Genomic DNA, 13,692 nt, shown 5'->3' with positions numbered 1-13,692 from the left:
GATCAGTAAATTTGTGGATGACACGAAAATTGGTTGGGTGGTAAATAGTGAGGAGGATAGCCTTAGATTACAAAAATATAGACGGGCTGGTCAGTGGCAAATTGAATTTAATCCGCGTAAGTGTGAGGTGATGTACTTTGGCAGGACAAACAAGGCATGGGAATACACAATGAATGGTAGGACCCTGGGAAGTACCGAGGATCAGAGGGTCCTTGGTGTGCATGCCCACCGGTCCCTTAAGGTAGCGGGACAGGTAGATAAGGTGGATAAGAAGGCATATGGGATACTTGCCTTTATTAGCCATGGCATAGAATATAAGAGCAGGGAGGTTATGCTGGAACTGTATAAAACGCTGGTTAGGCCACAGCTAGAGTATTGCGTGCAGTTCTGGAATCTGCATTATAGGAAGGATGTGATTGCACTGTAGAGAGTGCAGAGGAGATTTACCAGGATGTTGCCTGGGCTGGAGAAACATAGAAACTAGGAGCAGCAGTAGGCCATTCGGCCCTTCGAGCCTGCTCCGCCATTCATTTTGATCATGGCTGATCATCCAACTCAATAGCCTGCTCCTGCTTTCTCCCCATATCCTTTGATCCCTTTCGCCCCAAGACCTATATCTAACTCCTTCTTGAAAACATATAATGTTTTGGTCTCAACTACTTTCTGTGGTAACGAATTCCACGGGCTCACCACTCTCTGGGTGAAGAAATTTCTCCTCATCTCAGTCCTAAACGGTCTACCCCTTATCCTCAGACTGTGGCCCTTGGTTCTGGACTCCCCCACCATCGGGAACATCCTTTCTGCATTTACCCTGTCTCGTCCTGTTAGAATTTTATAGGTTTCTATGAGATCCCCCCTCATTCTTCTGAACTCCAGCGAATATAATCTTAATCGACTCAATCTCTCCTCATATGTCAGTCCCGCCATCCCAGGAATCAGTCGGGTAAACCTTCACTGCACTCCCTCTATAGCAAGTACATCCTTCCTCAGTTAAGGAGACCAAAACTGCATACAATATTCCAGGTGTGATCTCACCAAGGCCCTGTACAATTGCAGCAAGACATCCCTGTTCCTGTACTCAAATCCTCTCACTATGAATGCCAATATACCATTTGCCTTCTTTACCGCCTGCTGCACCTGCATGCTTACCTTCAGCAACTGGTGTACAAGGACACCCAGGTCTCGTAGCACATTCTCCTCTCTCAATTTATAGCCATTCAGATAATAATCTGCCTTCCTGTTTTTGCTACCAAAATGGATAACCTCACATTTATCCACATTATACTGCATCTGCCATGCATTTCCCACTCACTCAGCTTGTCCAAATCATACTGAAGCATTCCTGCATCCTCCTCACAGCTCACCCTCCCACGCAGCTTTGTGTCATCTGCAAATTTGGAGATATTACATTTAATTCCCTCATCTAAATCATTAATATATATCGTGAATAACTGGGGTCCCAGCACCGATCCCTGCGGTACATCACCAGTCACTGCCTGCCATTTAGAAAAAGACCCGTTTATTCCTACTCTTTGTTTCCTGTCTGCCAACCAGTTTTCTATCCATCTCAATACACTACCCCCAATCCCATGCGCTTTAATTTTACATGCCAACCTCTTTTGTGGGACTTTGTCGAAAGCCTTCTGAAAGTTCAAATAAACCACATCCACTGGCTCCCCCTCATTAACTCTACTAGTTACATCCTCGAAAAATTCCAGTAGATTTGTCAAGCATGACTTCCCTTTCATAAATCCATGCTGACTCTGTCCGATTCTGCCACTGTTTTCCACATGCTTAGCTATTAAATCTTTAATAGCTTTAGTTATGAGGAGAGATTGGACAGACAGGGGTTATTTTCCCTGGAGCAGAGGAGATTGAGAGGGGACATGATCGAGGTGTATAAAATTATGAGGGGCAGAGATAGGATAAGACAGGAAGTAACCTTTCCCCTTGGTGGAGGGATCAATAACCAGGGGGCATAGATTTAAGGTAAGGGGCAGGAGGTTTAGAGGGGATGTGAGGAATAATTTTTTTACCCAGAGAGTGGTGAGAATCTGGAACTCACTGCCTGAAAGGGTGGTAGAGGCAGAAATCCTCATAACATTTAAGAAGTATTTGGATGTGCAGGTGCGATGCCATGGCATACAAGGCTATGGGCCTAGTGCTGGAAAATGGGATTAGAATAGTTAGGTACTTGCTGACTGGTGCAAACTCGATGGGCCGAAGGGCCTTTTTCTGTCTGTAGACCTTTATGACTCTACGACACTATTTATAATCTATATAACTTAGATGAGGGAATCCAAGGTAATGTATTGAAGTTTATTGACAATACAGACTAAGATGGGAAAGTAGACGATGAGGCTGCTAAGAGACTGCCGAAAAGTTAAGACAGGCCAAATGAGTGGGCAAAAATATAGCAGATGGAATATACTGTGAAGAAATATGAAGCTGTACACTGTGGTAAGAAAAATAGAAAAGCAGAATATCTTTTAAATGGTGAGAGACTGGGAAATGTTGGTATTAAAAGTGACTTGGGGGTCCTTATACATGACTCACAGGAAGTTAATAAGGAGCTACAGTAAGCAATTAGGAAAGCCAATTGTATCTTCAAGTGAGGAAGTCTTGCTACCATTATATAAGGTCTTCGTAAGATTATACCCAGAATGCTATGATGTCACTAGACTGATTTCTGCAATCTTTTCTCACAGGACAATACTCCCTAGAATTTAGAAGAATGAAAGGTGATCTCAATGAAAAAATTCTTACGGGATTGGCAGGGCATAGAATCACAGAAATTTATGGCACAGAAGGAGGCAGTCAGCCAATCATGCCCATGCTGGCAACTGAAGAACTATCCAGTCTAATGCCACTGCCAGTTCTTGGCCCATATGTATGTTATGACATTTCAAGTGCATATCCAAGTTTTTATTAAATGTGATGAGTTTTTCTGTTTCTACCACGTGTTCAGGCAGTGAGTTCCAGACCCCCATCACCCTCTGAGCGAAAAATTCTGAACTCTCTCTATCCTTTTGCCAATGACTTTAAATCTATGCCCTCAGGTTACTGATCTCTCTGCTAATGGAATAGCTCCTTCCTATCTGCTCTATCCAGGCCCCTCATAATTTTATAGACCCCAGTTAATTCTCCCCTCAGTATCCTCTGTTCCAATGGAATCAACCCCAGCCTATTCAATCTTTCCCCATAGCTAACATTCTCCAGTCCTAGAAATATCTTTGTAAATCTCCTCTGTACTCTCTTGAGTGCAGTCGCATCCTTTCTGTCATGCTGGGGCTGGAACTATACGCAGATGTGGCCTAACAATTTTTTACACCATTCTAGCATAACCTCCCTGCTCTTCTAGGCCTTGGCTAAAAAAGGAATTTTTCCCATATGCCTTCTTAACTGCCTTGCCTACCTGTGCTGCTACCTCAGGGATCTGTGGACATGCACTCCAGGGTCCCTCTGTTCCTCTACACTTCTCAGCATCCTACCATTTATTGTGTATTCCCTTGCCTTGTTTGCACCTCCCTACATACATTACACCACACTCCTCTAGGTTGAATTCCATTTGCTACTTTCCTGCCCACCTGACCAGTGCTTTGCTATGTTCCTCCAGTTTAAAGCTTTCTTCCTCACTGTCAACCACACATTCAATTTTTGTATCATCTGCAAACTTCTTAATCAAGCCCCTACATTTTAGTCCCAATTATTGATTTATATATAATGAAAACCAAGTGACCCAGTACTGAGTCCTGGAGAACCCTGCTGGAAACAGCCCCCCAATCACGAAACACCCATCAATCTTTAATCTTAGCTTCCTGTCTTGGAGCCAATTTTGGATCCAACTTGCCACTTTCTGTTGTTTTTTTAAAATCCATTCATGGGATGTGGGCTTCGCTGGCTGGGCCAGCATTTATTGCCCATCCCTAATTGCCCTTGAGTGGTCTTCTTGAACTGTTGCAGTCCATGTGGTGTAGGTACACCCACAGTGCTATTAGGGAGGGAGTTCCAGGATTTTGACCTAGCGACAGTGAAGGAACGGCGATATATTTCCAAGACAGGATGGTGAGTGGCTTGGAGGGGAACTTCCAGGCGGTGGTGTTCCCATAGATCTGCTGCCCTTGTCCTTCTAGATGGTACTGATTTTTGGTTATGGGTTTGGAAGGTGCTGTCTAAGGAGCCTTGGTGAGTTCCTGCAGTGCATCATGTAGATGGTACACACTGCTGCTATGTGCGTCAGTGGTGGAGTGAGTGAATGTTTGCGGAAGGGGTGCCAATCAAGTGGGCTGCTTTGTCCTGGATGGTGTCCAGCTTCTTGGGGTGTTGTGGGAGCTGCACCATGCAGGCAAGTGGAGAGTATTCCATCACATTCCTGACCTGTGCCTTGTAGATGGTGGACAGGGTTTGGGGAGTCAGGAGGTGAGTTACTTGCCACAGGATTCCCAGCCTCTGACCAGCTCTTGTAGCCGCAGTATTTATATGGCTAGTCCAGTTCAGTTTCTGGTCAACAGTAACCCCCAGGATGTTATAGTGGGAGATTCAGCGATGGTAATACCATTGAAAGTCAAGGGATGATGGTTAGATTCTCTCTTGTCGGAGATGGTCATTGCCTCTATGAGAATGGATGTTATTTAAAAAAAATATTTTGGGGAATATTGTATTATTCTGTCAAAAAGGGTGGGTGTCTGTGTGTGTGTGATTTAATTAAGCTGGGCAAGAGTGTGATAGAAGTCAGGCTCTCTGGGGGTTTGAAAACATGATAAGATTAGAGATGTTAAGTTTGAGGTACAATAGGTTAGATCTAACATTTACATTTTTAGATAAGTTGAGAGTTTGAATTTCCAAGGGGAGTCAGATGTGACATGGAAAATATTTGCATCTTGCAGGAGTTCATAGGTGAACAAGTAGTGGGGATATGATATTTTATTGACCTAAAAGCAAAGACAAGGTGGCAGCGTGAAAGATCTTATATTTGTAAGGGTTTGAGTTTCAAAGGGGTAGTTCACCAGCTATCCACTATAACTCTAATATCCCTTTCTCCCCTTCCATCTCAGTCCCATTGTTCTCACACCCCTTTGAAACTCAAACCCTTACAAATATATGCTTTTTCATGCTTCCACCTTGTCTTTGTTTTCAGGTCAATAAATTATCATATCCCCACTCCTTGTTTACCTGTGAACTCCTGCAAGATGCAAATATTTTAAGTGAGAGATGGCTGGAGCTGTTTGAGCTGTTGAGAAGTTTTGGGCTGCTGCAAGCAGTTTGCTTCCGAAGTAAATTCCATAGCAAAGTGGAAAAGTGTGCAGGTCATTTATACAGCAGTCTGCCTTGTGTGATATTACAAGATTCCATATTTAAATATCTATAAGGGAACATTGCCTGGATGGTGTTTATTTGTGGGTTTGACTAAATTGAATTGGGGGAATGTTTTGTAAGGCTAACCTTAATTGTGTAACTGTAATCTTGTGTGCTTAAGTTTTTTATTGTTCATAAAACTTTTACTTTTAATTTTAAAAACCCAAAATGTTACTGGACCTCTTACTGCTGAGATCAGTACGTCGTCTTCTCATTATTAGAATACAGAAAATATGGTTGTAGCCCATAAGCCAAGTTTCCCTCTGGAATTTGGTTTGCGCAGCAATTAACACCGGCTGTGGGCATAACAAATTTTGGGGGCTCTTTGCTGGATTCTTAAAATTCCTTGATTGGGTCGAAGTTTGTGATTCCAACGGATACAAGTACGAGAAGAACGCTGAACTCAGGAGTCTTGCATTGAGGGGTTTCAAACTGGTTAGACTACAACATGGCTTTAGTAATTGCTATGACTTTTCTGAGAGTATAAAATGCATCTGTGGACTACTTGAAATCTCTGACTAAAACTCAGTTGAAAGGATTAGCAGAGAAAGTGCAGGTGGAGATAAATGTGGAATTTCGTAAGGCTGATATAGTTAAAGTACTTACCCAGCATTTAAAGTTGGAGGAAACTCTTTCGAGTTATCAACAGTCACAGATTGCAACTCTTTCGAGTACAATCACAGTTCTTGGTTTCCGGGAGTGGGACATGAACCCACAACCCTCTGATTCAAAGGCGAGGGTGCTATGAACTGAGCCACAGCTGACACACTTGAACAGGAAGTGCAACTGAAAATAATTGAATTGGAAGAAATAGAAAAAGAAAGAGAAATTAAAAACTTGAGTTAGAAAGAAAAGGATAGATTAAAAGAAATAGAACTTTAAAAAACCTCAATGGGAAAAGGAAGAGCTGGAAAAGGAAAAGAAACGATTACAAGAGATAGAAACTTTAGAGAGAGAAGTTAGCAATTGAGGAAAGATAAAGGGAAAGAGATAGAGAGCTTGAGAGAAAGAAGCCAGAAAGTATGAATTGTCTAAAATGAAATTTGGAATGAAGGAAGAAAGGAGTGATTTAGATGGTGACTTTTATTCCTTGGAGGAGTTTGATTATCTAAAAATCTTCAGTTATTTACAGAGGATGGAGTTGAAAGATATTTCACCTCATTTGAAAAGATAGCTATGAAATTGAATTGGCCAAGACATGCTTGGACTATCATATTACAAAGTATTTTTTCAGATACAGCAATGAATGTGTGTGCAAGCTTATCAGAGGAGCAGTCTGCAGCTTTTGAGCTAGTAAAGAAAGCAATATTAAATGTGTATGAGCTTGTCCCTGAAATTTATCAGTTGAAGTTTAGGGCTTTAAGGAAAAGACTTAATCAGACTTATGTAGAGTTTGCAAGAGAAAAAGAAATAGCCTGGGACCAGTGGTTCAGGGCATTAAAGTTAGATAAGACTTTTGAAAATATAAGAGAGGTTATGATTGTGAAAGAATTTAGAAATAACATTCCAGTAAACATTAAGACATATTTAGATGAAAGACAAAGTAAAACAATTAGGGAAGCTGTGGTTTTAGCCGATACGTACTATATTTCACACAAACAGTTAAGTGTAAGAAAAGGGTCATATGCAAATCAACAGGGAAGTTGAAAATTTAGAAAACCTAGGTAAAAATGTTAGTAACAAGGATCAAGCTGAAGGACACCAGTCTATTGAAGATAGAAAGGCGGAAAGTAGAGTTGAAGGAAGGAAACTGATATGGTACCACTGTAATAAGGCAGGACACACGAGATCAAGTTGTTGGAAGTTAAATGGTAAACCGATTGTGGTAATTGGAACTCAGTAAACTTCTGGAAATAAGAGTATTGTGGGCCCTGAGATCCAGTGGCAAGAAAACACTTTTTTTTGTACAGGTGGAGCAGGAAGAATCAGTGGTAGCTAGAGAAGTGGGAATGTGTTCACAACTTACCCAAGGAGTTCTGAGGGGCAGGTTGTAGAGATGTTGAAAGAATTTATATTTGAAGGGAAAATATATCCATGTGTACAGGGAAGAGCAGGAAAGGAGGTCAAAATTTTAAGGAATACTGGGGCTAGCCAGTCCTAAATGTTATGGGATAGCACTACCTGTATTCCAGAAGGGTTATTGTAGGACAGAATATTAATTAAGGGAATCCATGGCAAAGTCAAACCTATTTCATTGTGTAAGGTAAATTTGAAAAAGGATAGATGATTGTTGGGGTAGTGGAGAAACTGCCCATTGCAGGGGTTCAGTTTATTCTACGGAATGATATAGCTGGATCACAGATATGGATGATGCCTACTGTAGTAGAGTAACCTGTTGAGACACAAGCAACAGAGGTGTTACAGAACAAGCGTGCTGGATTGTTTCCAGATTGTGTGGTAATGAGATCACAAGCACATTAGTTTATACAGGAAGAGGAGGAAACTAAAAGACAGGGGGAGGATACTGAAATTCAGTTGGCTGGATCAATCTTTGAAAAAATTATTCAGGAGAAGATTAAAAAGGATGAGGTTGAGGTGTTTAGTTCAGTGCAGTTAGTGGACTTACGCAGAAGGATTCAGATTTAAAGAAATTATTCAGTTTATTCTAAAACAGAAACAGAATGCATTTTATTACATTAAGAACAATGTGTTAATGAGGAAATGGAGACTGTCTCATACTCCAGCAGGTGAGAAGTGGACGGTAGTACACCGAGCAGTGATACCGTCTGGCATATCGGAATGAAACTTTGAGAGTGGCTCATGAAATTCCAATGGCTAGACATTTGGGAATTAGGAAAACTCAAGCTAAGATACAAAAAACATTTCTATTGGCCTGGAATATAGAAAGATGTAGTCAAATTCTGTCAAATATGTCACACATGTCAGGTGATAGGAAACCCTCAGGCAGTGATTAAGCCTGCACCTTTAATTCCAATTCCAGCATTTGAGGAACCTTTTAACAGGGTCCTGATTGATTGTGTAGAACCCGTCCCTAAGACTAAAAGTGGAAATCGGTACTTAGTGACAATCATGGATGTGACAACCAGATTTTCAGAAGCAATACCTTTAAGGAAAATTACAGCAAAACTGGTTGTAAAGGAGTTGACCAAATTCTTTACAGGATATGGATCAGCAAAAGAAATACAGTTAGACCAGGGATCGAATTTCATGTCACAACTGTTTAAGGAAGTTTAAGCAAATGGTGGTGCAGTGGTTAGCGCTGCTGCCTCACAGCTCCAGGAAGCTGGGTTCAATCCTGACCTCGGGTGTCTGTCCATGTGGCATTTGCACGTTTTCCCCATGTCTGCATGGGTTTCCACTAGGTGCTCCAGTTTCCTCCTACTGTACAAAGACGTGCTGATTAGGTGGATTGGCTGTGGTAAATTGTCCCCCAATGTGAATGTCTGTGTATGCGTGCATGAGTGTGTGTGTGCGCCCTGTGATGGACTGGCATCCTGCTCTGGGTGTACCCCGCCTAGTGCCCATTGCCTGTCGGGACAAGCTCCAACTCCCTGCGACCCTGAATTGGGTGAATACATACATATTTAAATATGTATGAAGGGAGTGTTGCCTGGAAAGTGTTTACTTGTGGGTTTGACCAAGTGGAGAGTTTTGGGGAATGTTTTGTAAGGTTAACCTCAATTGTGTAACTATAATGTGTGCATAAGTTTTTTTTATTAACAAAACTTTTACTTTTAATTTAAAAAAACCCAGAAGTGTAACTGGACCTATTACTGCTTGTTATTAGGATACAAAAAAAAAGCCAAGTTTCCCTCTGGGATTTGGTTTGCGCAGCAATTAACACCAGCCGCGGCCATAACATCTGGCACTTGTGTGGCGCGAATGTTACTTGCCACTTGAAAGCCCAAGCCTGGATATTGTTCAGGTCTTGCTGCATTTGGACATGGACTGCTTCAGAATCTGAGAAGTTGCGAATGGTGCTGAACATTGTGCAACCATCAGCGAACATCCTCACTTCTGACCTTATGCTGGAACGAAGGTCATTGACGAAGCAGCTGGAGATGGTTGGGCCAAAGAAAGCTAATAGAATGTTATCACTTATTGTGAGGGGAATTGAATATAAAAGCAGGGAGGTTATGCTTCAGTTCCACAGGACACTAGTGAGACCACATTTGGAGCACTGTGTACAGTACTGGTCACCTTATTTAAGGAAGGAGGTAAATGTGTTAGAAGCAGTTCAGAGAAGGTTTACCAGACTAATACCTGGAATGGGTGGGTTGTCTTATGAGGAAAGGTTGGGCAGACTAGGCTTGTATCCGCTGGAGTTTAGAAGAGCAAGAGGTGACTTGATTGGAACATAAAAGATCCTGAGAGGACTTGACAGGGTGGTTGTGGAGAGGATGCTTCCTCTTGTGGGAGAATCTAGAACTAGGGGGCACTGTTTAAAAATAAGGGGTCACTCATTTAAAACAGAGATGAGGTGAAATGTTTGTGAGTCTTTGGAATTCTCTTCCTGAAAAGGTGGTAGAAGCAGAGTCTTTGAATATTTTTAAAGCAGAGGTGGATAGATTCTTGGTAAGCAAGGGGGTGATAGGTTATCGTGGGTAGGCAGGATCCAGATTTGAGGTTACTATGAGATCAGCCATGATCTTATTGAATGGCGGAGCAGGCTTGAGGGGCTGAATGGCCTACTCCTGCTCCTTGTTCATATGTTTGTATGATTTCCCATTCGTAAATCCATGGTGACAATGCCCAATTAGATCATGATTATCCAAGTATCTATTTACCAAATCCTTTATAACAGATTCTAGTATTTTCCCTACTATTAATGTCAGGCTAACATGTCTGTAGTTCCCTGTTTTCGCTCTCCCTTCTTAAATAGTGGGGTGACATTTGCTACCTTCCAATCTGCAGGAACCGTTCCAGAATCTATGGAATTTTGGAAGTTGATCACCAATGTATCCACTATCTCCATAGCTACCTCTTCTGGGATGTAGAATATCAGGTCTCGGGGACTTATCAACCTTCAGTTCCATTAATTTCTCCAATAGAACCCTCTTACTAACACTGATTTCCTTCAATTCCTCATTCTTCCTAATCCCTTGGATTCCTAATTCTGGGGGATTTCTTGTACCTTCCTCAGTGAAGACAGACACAAAGTCATCAAAGAACAAAGAAAAGTACAGCACAGGAACAGCCCTTCGGCCCTCCAAGCCTGCGCCGATCATATTGCCCGTCAAACTAAAACATTTTGCATTTCCGGGGTCCGTATCCCTCTATTCCCATCCTATTCATGTATTTGTCAAGCTGCCTCTTAAACACCACTGTGTTCCACCACCTCCTCTGGCAGCGAATTCCAGACACTCACTACCCTCTGCATAAAAAACTTGCCCTGCACATCACCTTTGTAGTTTTCTCCTCTCACCTTAAATCTATGTCCCCTAGTAATTGACTCTTCCACCCTGGGAAAAAGCTTCTGACTATCTACTCTGTCCATGCCACTCATAATTTTGTAAACTTCTATCAAGTCGCCCCTCAATCTCTGTCGTTCTAGTGAGAACAATCCGAGTTTCTCCAACCTCTCCTCATAGCTAATAACCTCCAGAACAGGCAGCATCCTGGTAAACCTCCTCTGCACCCTCTCCAATGCCTCCATATCCTTCTGGTAATGTGGTGACCAGAATTGCACGCAATATTCCAAGTGTGGCCTAACCAAGGTTCTATACAGCTGCGGCATGACTTACCAGTTTTTATACTCAATAGCCCTGCCAATGAAGGCAAGCATGCCATATGCCTTCCTGACTGCTTTATCCACCTGCGTTACCACTTTCAGTGACCTGTGGACCTGTACACCCAGATCCCTCTGCCTGTTGATGCACTTAAGGGTTATGCCATTTACTATGTAATTCCTGCCAGTATTAGACCTTCTAAAATGCATTACCTCACATTTGTCCGGATTAAACTCCATCTGCCATTTCTCCGTCCAAGTCTCCAACTGATCTATATCCCGTTGTATCCTTTGACAATCCTCTTCACTATTAGCAACTCCTTCAACCTTGGTATCGTCTGCAAACTTACTAATTAGCCCAGTCACATTTTCCTCCAAATCATTTACGTATACTACAAACAGCAAAGGTCCCAGCACTGATCCCTGCAGAACTCCACTAGTCACAGCTCTCCATTCAGAAAAGCACCCTTCCACTGCTACCCTCTGTCTTCTATGACCAAGCCAATTCTGTATCCATCCTGCCAGCTCACCTCTGATCCCGTGCGACTTTACCTTCTGTACCAGTCTGCCATGAGGGACCTTGTCAAAGGCCTTACTGAAAAATCCATGTATATAACATCCAATGCCCTTCCATTGTCGATCATCTTTGTCACTTCCTCGAAAAACTCGATCAAGTTAGTGAGACACGACCTCCCCTTCACAAAACCATGCTGCCTCTCACTAATACACCCATTTGCTTCCAAATGGTAGTAAATCCTGTCACGAAGAATCTTCTCCAATAATTTCCCTACCACTGACATAAGGCTCACTGGCCTGTAATTTCCTGGATTATCCCTGCTACTCTTCTTAAACAATGGAACGACATTGGCCATTCTCCAGTCCTCTGGGACCTCACCCGTAGCCAGTGAGGATACAAAGATTTCTGTCAAGGCCCCAGCAATCTCCTCCCATGCCTCCCTCAGTACTTGTTTAGCTTCTCTGCCATTTCTCTATTCCCACTGTAAATTCTCCTGATTCTGCCTGTTATCATGAAAGTATAATAATTTCCATAATATTTTTCTGGTTTATTGTGAAGTAGGTTTATGGGGGTAAATATAGTTGGGTCTATCTGTGTGTGATTTAATTACATTTGTAATAAAGCAGACTGCAAATTTAAATCATCCAAAGAAGCTAGCTGCTTGACATGCTAATGAGTAAACATGGATGCTGACTTAGCATGTAAGGTGTGAAAGGAATTCGCATTTTTAGATAAATGAAGGGAGATTTGGATTTCAAAGTGATCTTAGTCTGTTTATAACTAGCCAAATAAGCAAGGCTAAGGAATGTGTTTACTTTTCCCAAAGATTACTGGCAATATTGGCACCATGAAAGTTTTATGTTATGAGGAGGATACAGTTTCAAAGACATATGGAACAATCGAATTTACATATTAAAGAGAAACAATATAAAGGAGAATGAAAGGTTATGTGTCAGAAGGCCATGTAAGATCTAACAGGCGTGTGTGAAATAGCCTTAATGGAGCATCCAGCATTTGTGCATAAGTCTGCTGTATAATTAAACTGAAGCTGGAGAAAAGCCATTTGGAATTCCACTGTCTGGGGAACTTGCTGAGTTTGTTTTAAATCTAAAATCTATTGTGGACCGTTGCCTTAAAGGGAATATAACTGGGAGTCAGGTTAATTAGGAATTTTAGGAGTTATTATAGTAGTAATTGTAGTCTGATGTACATGCTTGACATATTTTATTCTGTTAATAAATATTTTAATTTAATTTTTTAAAAATCTCTAAAGGTCTTGGTGGACTTATTAATTCTGAATTCAGTGCACACATCTCATAATAAATACAAATTGCAAAACCATTGTGATTGCGCAACCAAGTTTCCCTTGTGGATTTGGTCCACCTCATAACAAATTGGGGGCTTGTCCGAGATTTTTGAAATTCCTTGATTGGTTTGGAGTTTGTGAATCTTAAGGTTACGAGTACGAGAAGCACATTGAATTCAGGAGTTGGTGTGAGGGATTTTCAAAATGGTGAGACTGCAAAAACGGCTGTATCCATGGCTAAAACTTTTTAGGAAATAGAAGATATAACTCTGATTGGGTTGCAAAAAGTATCTAAGAGTGAGTTAACAGAATTGGCAGATAAGTTGCAGTTCAGGTTAACTGTAGGGGCAAAGAAAGTAGATGTAGTTGAAGTGATAGCACAACATTTGAAGTTGGAAGTGATACCTGACACTAGTGAGTCACAGCTGGAGGTAGTGAGACTTCGGTTACAAATGAAGAAGCTTGAATTTGAACAAGCAATGGAAATAAAAAGACTTGAACTAGAGGCAATAGAAAAAGAGAGTATTTCAAAGAGAAATGGAAATGCAAACCTCAGTAATTAATAAACCTTACAATTTAAGATTAAAATAAATAGTGGACTCACTCATTTCTCACTTCCCTTCTGCTAATGTCTCTTAATTAATTATAAGGTAGCTCCAGCTACTTAAGGTTATACTTGTATTTATTTTAAAAAGTGTTTTTTTTCCCCAAATTTCAGCTACTTACAGATACTCACTAACCAAACAAATTATGGCCTTCCTGTGATTGTCACTTTTTTTTCAAACTCTTCAAATCTTACAGAAGGCCTTTTGAAAATTCAAATAT

This window comes from Cetorhinus maximus, chromosome 13, assembly GCF_964194155.1.
Source record: "Cetorhinus maximus chromosome 13, sCetMax3.hap1.1, whole genome shotgun sequence".
NCBI lineage: Eukaryota > Metazoa > Chordata > Chondrichthyes > Lamniformes > Cetorhinidae > Cetorhinus > Cetorhinus maximus.
This window is presented reverse-complemented; position numbering follows the sequence as displayed.